The sequence below is a fragment of the Rhineura floridana genome, chromosome 8 (assembly GCF_030035675.1).
Source record: "Rhineura floridana isolate rRhiFlo1 chromosome 8, rRhiFlo1.hap2, whole genome shotgun sequence".
Taxonomy (NCBI): domain Eukaryota; kingdom Metazoa; phylum Chordata; class Lepidosauria; order Squamata; family Rhineuridae; genus Rhineura; species Rhineura floridana.
The window spans coordinates 79,910,733-79,923,671 of NC_084487.1; positions in this window are offsets into that span (position 1 = coordinate 79,910,733).

The window sequence follows — 12,939 nt, forward strand, 5'->3', positions numbered from 1 at the left end:
GAACTCAAAAGTGAAATTGCTGATCTGATAACTAAAATATGTAACTTGTCCCTTGGGTCCTCCTCCGTGCCTGAGGACTGGAAAGTGGCAAATGTAACGCCAATCTTCAAAAAGGGATCCAGAGGGGATCCCGGAAATTACAGGCCAGTTAGCTTAACTTCTGTCCCTGGAAAACTGGTAGAAAGTATTATTAAAGCTAGATTAACTAAGCACATAGAAGAACAAGCCTTGCTGAAGCAGAGCCAGCATGGCTTCTGCAAGGGAAAGTCCTGTCTCAGTAACCTATTAGAATTCTTTGAGAGTGTCAACAAGCATATAGATAGAGGTGATCCAGTGGACATAGTGTCAAAAAAGCGTTTGACAAGGTACCTCACCAAAGGCTTCTGAGGAAGCTTAGCAGTCATGGAATAAGAGGAGAGGTCCTCTTGTGGATAAGAAATTGGTTAAGAAGCAGAAAGCAGAGAGTAGGAATCAATGGACAGTTCTCCCAATGGAGGGCTGTAGAAAGTGGAGTCCCTCAAGGATCGGTATTGGGACCTGTACTTTTCAACTTGTTCATTAATGACCTAGAATTAGGAGTGAGCAGTGAAGTGGCCAAGTTCGCTGATGACACTAAATTGTTCAGGGTTGTTAAAACAAAAAGGGATTGCGAAGAGCTCCAAAAAGACCTCTCCAAACTGAGTGAATGGGCAGAAAAATGGCAAATGCAATTCAATATAAACAAGTGTAAAATTATGCATATTGGAGCAAAAAATCTTAATTTCACATATACGCTCATGGGGTCTGAACTGGCGGTGACCGACCAGGAGAGAGACCTCGGGGTTGTAGTGGACAGCACGATGAAAATGTCGACCCAGTGTGCGGCAGCTGTGAAAAAGGCAAATTCCATGCTAGCGATAATTAGGAAAGGTATTGAAAATAAAACAGCCGATATCATAATGCCGTTGTATAAATCTATGGTGCGGCCGCATTTGGAATACTGTGTACAGTTCTGGTCGCCTCATCTCAAAAAGGATATTATAGAGTTGGAAAAGGTTCAGAAGAGGGCAACCAGAATGATCAAGGGGATGGAGCGACTCCCTTACGAGGAAAGGTTGCAGCATTTGGGGCTTTTTAGTTTAGAGAAAAGGCGGGTCAGAGGAGACATGATAGAAGTGTATAAAATGATGCATGGCATTGAGAAAGTGGATAGAGAAAAGTTCTTCTCCCTCTCTCATAATACTAGAACTCGTGGACATTCAAAGAAGCTGAATGTTGGAAGATTCAGGACAGACAAAAGGAAGTACTTCTTTACTCAGTGCATAGTTAAACTATGGAATTTGCTCCCACAAGATGCAGTAATGGCCACCAGCTTGGACGGCTTTAAAAGAAGATTAGACAAATTCATGGAGGACAGGGCTATCAATGGCTACTAGCCATGATGGCTGTGCTCTGCCACCCTAGTCAGAGGCAGCATGCTTCTGAAAACCAGTTGCCGGAAGCCTCAGGAGGGGAGAGTGTTCTTGCACTCGGGTCCTGCTTGTGGGCTTCCCCCAGGCACCTGGTTGGCCACTGTGAGAACAGGATGCTGGACTAGATGGGCCACTGGCCTGATCCAGCCGGCTCGTCTTATGATGGGCTGGAGGGAGCATTTGCCATTTACTTCAGGCACCAAAAAGTCTTGGGCCAGCTCTGCGGGTGAGCTAATAGTCTGACACATACACACCCTGATACTCCCTATAGATACTAAGTGAAACTTTAGACTACAAATATACATCTGTCCCAGTGCTTGGTCTTTCCAATGTCTTCTGACTAACAATCATGTTCACCCCTCTGTTTCATTTTCCTAGAATCAAACAAACCTTAAGCATTTGCACAGATGTATCCAACACTACACCCTTGCAAAATATAGATATAAATATTATCTGTCGTGCTGCTTTTACTGCATGTAAACAAAGCACCTCTTTTAAAACATTTATTCCCTGTTAGATGTGCGCTTCATTGTACTCAGACTGCTGCAAATTTAGCTCATTTATATTGTATTCACATTACAAAACAATCTGTCAGGCTTTTTGTTGGAGGTTCAAATCTTATGCTAAAAAAAAAAGGTAAGCCACACACATCATCATCTCAGGAGAGAAACGTTTTACCAATTATTCCAACACTGATAGGTGCTCCCTAAATATTCCTAAACTCATATGATTTCTAACATATTAAAATAAAAAACATGTTGTGCAACAGTGATTGCGCTGTCAGATAAAAAAAATGCTTTCAAAATATATGCCGTGCTGTCTAATATTTGTGTTACTGTGCATGATTAAAAGTAGTGAAGGGATCAAGTTTTGTTGTTTGGGAGAGGGAGGTTGAACCCCTTGAGCTCATTCTCAGTCAAGCTCAGACTGTAGAACAGGGTGGAGAACCTCAGGTCTAGAGCCTGAATGCAGCTTTCTAAGCCTCTCTGACCTGCATCCAGAAGTCTCCCCAGGCCCGTCCCTTTCCATAGGCCACACCCCTCATTGGTCACGCTCTCTGCCCTTTGCTTGGCTGAAATGTGCCCTACAACTTCTTGCTTGGCTGGAAGGAGAGATGAGGAGTGAGTTTTGTGTGGCTAGAATGTAGTCTGCTATAAATATGCACATAACACACAATTGGCATGTGGCCCTCAGAAGGTGTCCCATGAGGGAATGCAGTCCTTGGGCTGAAAAGGTTTCCCCACCCCTGTTCGAGAGAATCACCCAGTCGGTGAGGCTTATGTTTCCTAAGCATATGTTTTTCAACCAGACATGATTTACCATGTTTAGGGATCCCAGTCACCGTTTTTAGCTAGCAAAGGCTTTAGATTTCACCAGAAACACCAACATGCAGTGACCTTGAATGACAGATTAGTACCCCAGCTGTGAAGGTTTATCCATTCAAAAAGGTCATAATACCACTTGGAGGCAAGAAATACTCCAAGGACTGTTTTTTCTTTCTTTCCTGCTGAAGATTCTACCTGTGGTATTTTTATCATATAAAAGGTATATAGAAGGATATCTGTTAGGAAAATTTCATCAGGGTCATTAGCAGCTTAGCTGTGAAAATAAAAATAATTTCATATACCGCAACAGGGAATTATGCTTGGATTGTGATCACAGTCCAATGCATACCCAAAGTTTTAATAGTAAGGAAAAGTTCCCAAACTAGTCAAGGTAATTTGTAGGGATTTGTTCCACTAGGCTTTTCTCCTGAAGAGGGTTGGATGCTTATAACATGGCTGAAAGGTCCCTATGCTTAATAATATGTTTAACATCCAGTGTAATTTAATCTTACTCTGTTGGCTTTGGGTGTTACTATCTTGCTTCATTATTTTGTTTCCAACATGCTCCTTCAGGCTGAAAGCTCACTCCGTTAGACATCCCAGGTAGGATTCCACAAAAAACACTCACTCATTCCTTCCTCTCTGATGTCAGTGGGTAAGCCAACAAACAGTAAGGCTCAAGCAGGTTTATAACTGTAATTGGGTTTTGACCATAATACATTCATTCACATCTGTTTGGTCATGTCACTTTGGTTGTGAGGTTGAAAGTGCAAGACTCTGGGCAAGTAATAACAAGAGGCTTTGGGGAAGGACAGTAGCTCAGTGGTAGAGCACATGGTTTGGATACAGAAGACCTCAGGTTGAATCTGTGGTATCTCCAGGAGGTGCTGGGAAAGACACCTAGGTCTGAAACCCTGCAGAACCTCTGCTAATTAGATAGTACTGAAATAGATGGGCCAATGATCTGAATCTGTGTAAATCAGCTTGCTATCTTCTTGAGCAGGCACAAATGATAAATAAAACAAAAGCCTGACCATTTATCTACGATAACCTCTGGTTCTCCTCTTTGTAGTTCTAGTAAACAAGGTTGTACTATAGCATGCATCATATAGCTTAATTCATGATTTTGTAAATTAGATTGGACTGCCTTCAAGTTGATTCTGACTTATGGCGACCCTATAAATAGGGTTTTCATGGTAAGTGGTATTCAGAGATGGTTTTACCATTGCCTTCCCCTGAGGCTGAGAGGCAGTGACTGGCCCAAGGTCACCCAGTGAGCTTCATGGCTGTGTGGGGATTCGAACCCTGGTCTCCCAGGTCATAGTCCAACACTCTAACCACTACTGTATTCATGTGTCACATAACCAAGTAGTGTTCAACTAAATATAGCAATCTGACTCTTACATTTCATTGCTGCTATTTGCAAATTAATAGGGAGAATAGCTTTATGAATATGTCACAGAGGAAAAGCTGAATATGTGATCAGTTAATCTATTTATTCCCTAATGGAGATTACAAATACATAGTACTCATCTGCATGCTAGGTTTTGCATATGAATCTTAAAATTTAGCTAGCACATGTGCAGAAATTAATGGAACCTGACATCCTCTTATTAGATGCATAACTAAAAGGGTCTCAGGTAGATTAATTATTCCATCCTAATTAAGTCTGAATTTATGCTTTCTAAATCTGCCCTGGCCATGCCTATTTCAGAGCAAAAATATGAAACTGACATCATCAAATGGAAAGGCCCCATATATAGTCTATAAACCATCAGCTTACTCACCTGCCTTCAGTATCTGCATACTGAAACCTGAATCTGTTCAGATATGTAAAATCTGCACTCTGGCATATTATACTCATTTTGCACACACAAAAACTACACATATACTTATTTCACACAAAAAACAGGAAGATACATACCAGAATCTGTCATTTTAATATTTCTTTGAGTGGATGATGTAAAAGATGTTAACATATGCAACAAAAACGGTGCCACGTTAGGAAACAGAAGAGGGAGATGAATATGGCACAGAGGTATATAGAAAGGACATAAGCACTGAGTAATCAAGAGAAAATTTATTTTCAGGCAATTGTGCTGCTCCCAGCTCTGCTGTCAGACTTTAAAACTATGCAAGTCTTTCAAGATTCAAGCTGGTAGCATTTTCATGTTCTAGCTGCCAGTGGTTGATGCAGCATGCAGTCAGGGGGAATAGGCCACAGAATTAATTGCAACGTTTGGCAAAGATTTTTGCTAAAGGTAAAGACTGTTGGGTTTGGTATCTCATGTTGGTTTATGAAATCAAACATGTTCTTTTTTACAGGATAACCTTACAAAAGAATTGCCATTCAAGATCAGAGCAAAACTTCATTATATCCAGTAACTTATCTCCAATAGATGTGGCATTTCCAAGTAGTACATAATAATAATAAGCATTTCCTATTGTTTGTCCCCAGGATGTGGTAAACATAGGTTTGCTGCTTTAAATACAAAAAGTTTGTTCTTAGCTAATACTATTAATAGACCTATTTTCCTTAAATCCTATTTATAAGCCATCTAGGGAACTGTCTCTGCTAATGAACATCATCATATCCTTTGGCAATATCTTCCCTCAAGCTGCAGAAATGCCAAGATGTCCTTTTACTTTCTAGGAAGTTATGAGACTATCTTTATGCAAAATTAATTGCAGCTGAATTAAGCCTCAGACAGTGAAAACGGAAACTGAGCATCACTTCTGAAAACCTGGCAATTGTATTGCCTAAGCAGTGCTTGCTTTTGATGCACAACAAATTCCATTTGGTGAAGCCTCATAGGTTAGGTAGGGTAGGTAGTAGTTATGCATGACTATGCTAAAATTAGTTCTGGGTGGGAGCTCCAACCATAGCTTGCCTGTTCAGACAACCGCTATTGGAGACAGTGCAAGCTCAGGCAAGTACAATGTCTGACATATAAGGACTCTGAATAGGCAACAGGGAGAATGTAAGAACCCTCAATCCTATGCATTCATAAGAAAGAGACCATCTTGCTGGTTTCAAAAAGCAATTGCTTCCAGGCAGATAATGTGAGCTAATGCCAAGCAGAAAAATTCTGGGTAACATGAAATATGTAATGGGATATATATTTAAGGAATAGAACCAGTTCTAGGTGTTTTCATAATAGGATCTACTTTAAGTGCTCATGTACATCTGATATGATTGAATTTCCCTTCCCCTTTTTTTCAGATTACACATGCAAAATGAAAGTAAAATGCCTTTAAAAACTTTTTTAAACCATGAAACATGTACTTGAGGCATTGTGCTTGAACCAAAGACTAGCTGCTTAAAAGGATCACTAGCAGATCATAGAATCATAGAGTTGGAAGGGTCCTATAAGGCCACTGAGTCCAACCCCCTGCTCAATGCAGGAATCCAAATTAAAGCATACTCCACAGGCGGCTGTCCAGCTGGTGTTGCCCACCACCTCCCTAGGTAATTGGTTCCATTGTCATACTGTTCTAACAGTTAGGACATTTTTCCTGATGTTCAGTTGAAATCTAACTTCCTTTAACTTGAGCCCATTATTCCATGTCCTTCACTCTGGGATGATTGAGAAGAGATCCTAGCCCTCCTCTGTGTGGCAAACTTTCAAGTACTGGAAGAGTGCTATCATATCTCCCCTTAGTCTTCTCTTCTCAAGGTCCAGTTCTTTCAGTGTCCTCATAGGACTTTGTTTCTAGTCCTCTGATCATCCTTGTTGCCCTCCTCTGAACCCGTTCCAGTTTGTCTGCATCCTTCTTAAAGTGTGGTGTCCAGAACTGGACGCAGTACTCAAGATGAGGCCTAACCAGTGCCAAATAGAGGGGAACCAATACTTCACATGATTTGGAAACTATACTTCTGTTAATGCAGCCTAAAAATAGCATTTGCCCTTTTTGCAGCCACATCACAGTTGGCTCAACATACAGCTTGTGATCAACAACAATCCCAAGATCCTTCTCAAGAGTAGTATTGCCGAGCCAAGTATCCCCCATCTTATAACTGTGCATTTGGTTTCTTTTTCCGAGGTGTAGAACTTTGCACTTATCCCAGTTAAATTTCATTCTGTTGTTTGCAGCCCAATGCTCCAGCCTATCAAGATCCCTTTGAATTTTATTCCTGTCTTTCAAGGTATTAGCTATCCCTCCCAATTTTGTATCATCTGCAAATCTGATAAGCATTCCCTGCACCTCCTCATTCAATGTTGAAGAGCCCTGGGTTCAGGACCGAGCTGTGGTGTTAAATTCACTTCAGACCATCAGTACTTCTTTTCCCCATGCCTCCAAACATTATTTTCCTCTCATTATAGACAACAATCTGCTGCAGATATAGTTTTCCTTTTTGCAAGGCAAATATGTCATCTAGATTAATCTTGCCAGCTAGTATGTGTGCATAAATCCCCATAGGCAAGTCCCCTGCTTGACATCAGGCAGGCAGACATACGAAGTCACAGTCAAATTCCATTTCATGCATAGGAACAATTTCCTTTGACTGCTATATGCTCTCCAGCATAATCAGAAATATAAAGTGAACAACAACACTGCCGGAGTTCAAGAAAGAAGTGCAGCCTAGCAAGGAAATAACAGTGAAATGCAGATAGCAATTGCCATAATTTTAACTACTTGTGCATCACCGAGGGAGAACACACAAATTTGCATTAAAATGTAGATAGGCTAGATAAAATGAATAGATGCACATTTAAAAATAATTACTACAATTTTAATATAAATAGAATATGTCTCACCATACTGGGGAAGACTGTGACCCAGTGACTTGCGTTCCTGCTCAGTCAGGTGATGGGGTGCTAAGAGTAGGTGGTTAGGCTCTACTCCCGCCGTTTACTTCCTGACAGACCAGACAGCCCTTCAAATAGAGGAGAGTTCCCTGTATAGTAGGATGCACGGCCATCCTAGTTACTATGAGAATGGATGGAGCTGTTTAGGACATGGATGGGAAACCTGTGGTCCTCCAGATATTTTATTATTAATTTTAATTTAATTGTTGGATTACAACTCCCATCATCCCTGACCATTGGCCATATTGGCTAGGTCTGATGGGAGTTGAAGTCTAACAATGTTTAGAGGGCTACAGCTTCCCCACTGTATTGAATCCTCATCTCTGAGTACTAGAACCTAATTTCTCTGGTTTCACCAGATTTACACTGCAATAGGTATTTACTCTGAAATGAATCTTGCTGTTCTTATTATAAATGGCTTCTTCCTTTCCCAGAAATGGCACCTATTCTAGTTAGCTGCTCTTAGAGAGAGGAGAGACAACATGGCCAACTTCAGCCACTTGATTGGGACCAATTGCTATTTGGCTCCTCCTCTCCCAGAATGGACTCCTCAATGTCATTTTATCTAGTCATTGTTTAACTGGAATTTTTTCCCTCTGTAGTTACTTGTTTTCCTCTTTCTTCTCATTATCTTTTTTCTGTTTGTGTCATTTGATAAAAAAAATCTAAATCTAAGAGAAGTGGTCTGGCCTCAACACATGGTATCTATCCAGTCAGCTAAATTCACACCATCCAACCCACACTTTAATGTAAATCAGTCCTCAATTTTATTAATAACATGAAAACAGCTTGAACAACAAACAATTTATCAATACTTAGCTGTGGAAGAAGGATTAATAGATGGTTGAATCTGTCTAAGGTAAAAAAATAATTAAAAAGATGGTATGAATGAGGTGAAAAGACAATGCCAGGCCAGGCCTTCCAGGTTGCCATTCAGAATAGCCAAAAGGAAGCTGTTTTAAACAGGATTAGATATTCTATATAGAAACAACCAAACAAATGCATAGTAATCTGTACTAAAATGCTGAAGAATTTTCATAAGGCATGATCAGTTGCTAGGAGGGTTGCCAGGTGTCCTGTTTTTGCCTGGAGACTCCAGATTTTGGGGGACCTCTCTAGGTCTCCGGGTGAGTCACCTTAATCTCCAGACTCTCAGCTTTCATTAAAAAAAGATAAGTTTCTAGGTGGTTTGGTTTACGAGATGTACACCAAAACATCACACACCCCTGCAACTTCTGTGAAATGATCTCTTAGCAGGCTGCTCTAACCCTGCTCTTTCAGGTTTGTACCAAGTAGGTTAAGTGAGGGTTGTGATTGACAAGGGATTTCTTGGCCTCCACGCAGTACCTAGACCCCACTGCAAAGGTAGAAACTGTTTGTTTTTTCCTGTTTATCTTTATACTGAAAGTATATAGCTTTCAGTAGTACCAAAAGTAATTTTTTCTCTTCTGTGCAGAAGTCAAACAAGTTTAAATTTTCCTGGGCTATTGAAGATGGCAGTGTTTTGAAAACCTTCCCAGTATAAAGCTAATACCCACTTTTCTGTGAGTAAAGGAATAAAGCTACAATGCTAATCCCACATATCCAGAGTAAAACCATTGAATTCAATAGGACTTACTTTTGAGTAGACATGGTTAGGATTGTGCTGTAAATTAATGGGACTTTTGAGTGAACATAACAAAGAATCGCCTTTTTGTTGTAATTTTTTTTCTCCTCCTCCAATCCTATTTTTTAAAGCAATTAGGCAGGGCTTACATAGGTATAGCACAGTGGGGAGGAGAGCCTGGCTGGGAGTCCAGAGTCTGTGAGTTCAAATCCCCACTTGTGTCTCCTGGGTGTCAAGGGCCAGCTAAAGATCACCCCACAGTGAGTGGCTCAGGGGTTATGTCCCCTGCCACTTGTGCAGCCGTGGGCAAGCTGCATAGTCCCAAGGAGCCCAGTTGCCCCTCAGCTGGCAATTGCAGACAAGGAAGGGGCTGGCTTGTGCAGCTGTGGCAAGCTGAGCAGGCGCTAGCCAGCTGGGGAGGACTAGCCTCAGAGGGAGGCAATGGTAAACCCCCCTCTGAATACCACTTACCGTGAAAACCCTATTTATAGGGTAGTCATAAGTCAGGATCAACTTGAAGGCAGTCCATTTCCATTTTTTCATAGGTATCACTGCTTTTATTATGTAGGAAACTAATAATGATTTTATTTTATTTTTTAAATAAAAGTTCTCCAAACTGGTTTTAACACTAATCTATTATTCACTAATAGGCAAAAAAAAAAACCCTTGCCGTTGGAACCCCTAGTTGCCGGGGATTGACGATTCTGTCAGTTTTGGTTCTCTTATTTTATCATTTTTCCAATCTTAAATTAAATTTTCTACATTTCTACAACGATTGGTTATTTAAACAAATCCTCATGAAAATTGTATGTAGTTTTCACCAACTACACTTTTTTGAAAGCAATTTATCCTGATATAATGCATTTATATGTGTTATTTGGTTGGTGAACTGCTTTGCAAAATTCAAGTAAATGCAAATATGAAAAGATAGCTGTGTTTTGGTTCTCATATTGCTTTGGAAAGTGCAAATATGATAAATTTGACTTTAGATGCAAATGGAATGGAATTTCTCCCCCATCCCTATCAGTTGCTAATAGAACAACAGAGTGAAAATTGAAGTTCTAAATGGAGAAAGATTCGGCAAATAACAAATAATCCAATGTACACATGGAACAGAACAGGAAAGGGGCTGTGGTTTTTTAAATGCTTGTACGACACATAGAAAATTTAGGAGTAATAATAGTAATGTCATTGTTATTACTGAATAATGTGTTCAGTAAGGCTTATTCAGGTTATCAGGTTACAGTCACAGTCCCTGTACCAGAAATCTAGAAGTACTGAAGCAGGTTGAGCCCTTCCTGTTGCAGCCACAATTTGACTGATTTCCAGCACAACCTTATGCATGTCTACTCAGAAGTAAGACCCATTGAGATCAAAATCACATAGGGCTGTATCCAACTAAGTTCTATGCAGAGTAAACCCATTGAAATTAATGGACATAACTTAGACCACATTCACACCATACATTTATTTCACTATTATTCCACTTTAAACAGTAATGGCTTCCACAAAGAATCCTGGGAAGTGTAGTTTGTGAAGGGAGCTGATAGGAGACCCCATACCCCTCACAGAGCTACAATTTCCAGATTCCCCTGAGAAGAGGGATTGACTGTTAAACCACTCAGAGAATTATAGCTCTGTTAGGGGAACAGGGGTGTCCTAAAAAATCTCAGCACACTTAACAAACTACAGTTCCCAGGATTTTTTGGGAGGTGCTATGACTGCTTAAAGTAGAATAATAGTGGGAAAACTGTCTGGTGTGAATGTGGCCTAACTGAGGTCCAGAAATTTCAATGGGCCTACTCTGAGTATAGCAGTGTATAGCATTATAATTTCAGTAAGACTCTATGAGTTTAAATCTAAATGCTCTGGTAAACTCAGTTGTGTCCCAGGTTGCATACATTTCAGATGGAGAACTTTGGTTTTAATTGGAGCTTCCGCTGGACTCCTATATTAAACAGAATTTGAGCTGCCATTCGTGGGTCCCACTGCTACAGAAAAAAAATTATGTTGCTTAGCACTATGCATTTATCCAGAAAATGTTCTATAATCTAAGTGTTATGCAGCCTTGAGATTACAATAAAACTGATCTATCTGTGGAAAAAGTAAAAACGCATTAAGAGATCTGGGGTCTGCAATGCTAGCAACTAGTATAGAAGGGAGGCATGGAAGTGCAAAACATAACTTTCCATATCTGAAAGTGATTTCCCCATGGAGATCTATTCCTCTCTGGGCCAGGAAAATTAATTTCAGAATGGAATTCCTTCTCTAATTTTGCACATTAGTCTGAATGCATCACTGAAACATGTTGCAGCACATTTCTTAATACATTCCTTTGTCTCTACAGTCTTCAGTACTTTTGCTACTGAAATGCTAGGAGGGTGATTTCTTTAACATTCTCCTTATCACAATGGATATTTTGAAATAATGTTGAAGAATATTTCTGGGACTTTCACACGTATGTTTTCTGTTGGTGCTAATGTTAGGCCAACCAAATGGGGTTTAAAAACAGCGTGCACATCCTCTGGTGGTTGTTTCTGATAGGCAAAGAATTTGAGGCCACATCCATACCATACATTTAAAGCATTATTATACCACTTTAAACAGTCATGGTTTCCCCCCAAGAATCCTGGGAACTGTAGTTGGTTGAGGGTGCCGAGAGTTGTTAGAAGACCCCATTCGCCTCACACAGCTACAATTTCCAGAGTTCCCTGGGAAGAGGGATTAATGGTTAAACTACTCTGTCCATTAACAGAATACATATCCATTCCTATTATGTAAACCCTGGTTTTTAGAGAAGACATTTATTTTATAATTTGTTCACATTTGAAGGCTATTTTGCAGAATAGTGAAGAAAATGTTTTTGCCTCAGATATTTCCAGGAAAGCTGGAATTTGGAGCATTTCCCAGTACATTAGTGTAGTTTAAAAAGTTAAATTCCCTTGAACTATCTCTGAAAAACCAATGTGCCGTAATGAGGAAGGCCCTAATGAAGAAGCTGAGGTGAACATATAAGCTAAAATTGGGCTTCCTATGGTAAATAATCAACAAATACTTAATATGAATTGTACATTATAGTTTTCAGCTGGTGTAGCAACTAAATAAAGAAAATTGGGTACTTGGTATAAGATTTCCTAGAAAATGTTTTCAACCTTCAAAGCAAAGGACACTGTAGATTGCATTATGTTTTATTTAACTGCAGTGTAAATTTTTGGAAATGCCACATCAAATCATCTGCCAATGTTTAGGGCATTTCTTCTCTAGTTGTGACCGTTTCTTATTGTTCAAGGGAAGAAGATGAACCTGGAAAAAGGGGAGACAAGTCTTTAAACAACTACAAAAATGTAGTAATTCTCTTGAGTTGAATCACTTGCTCCTAGTCATTGGCTATGTTGACTAAGCATTAATTACATGTTATTATGAACAGAATACATTGCAAGAATATATAAAATTGCTAGAATGCAGCAGTTTAAAAAACCAGGGATGTATTGTCACAAATGGCAATTATTAACAATTTTTAGGAGGGGGTCATAAAATAAATATGTTTGTTCTATTTCTGGATGTATGGTTCATAAAACAGCGACCAGGGAGCAGGTTAGTGAAATGCAGGGAAATGTAGTAATAGGTAAACACAGGGACCATATAGAGGCAAATGACATGGTATACTGCCCCATGAGATTCCAGACCCCTGGGTATTAGCTTAACATGGGGACGGACAGGCCATCCCAAGCTGTTTTGCTGCTTGA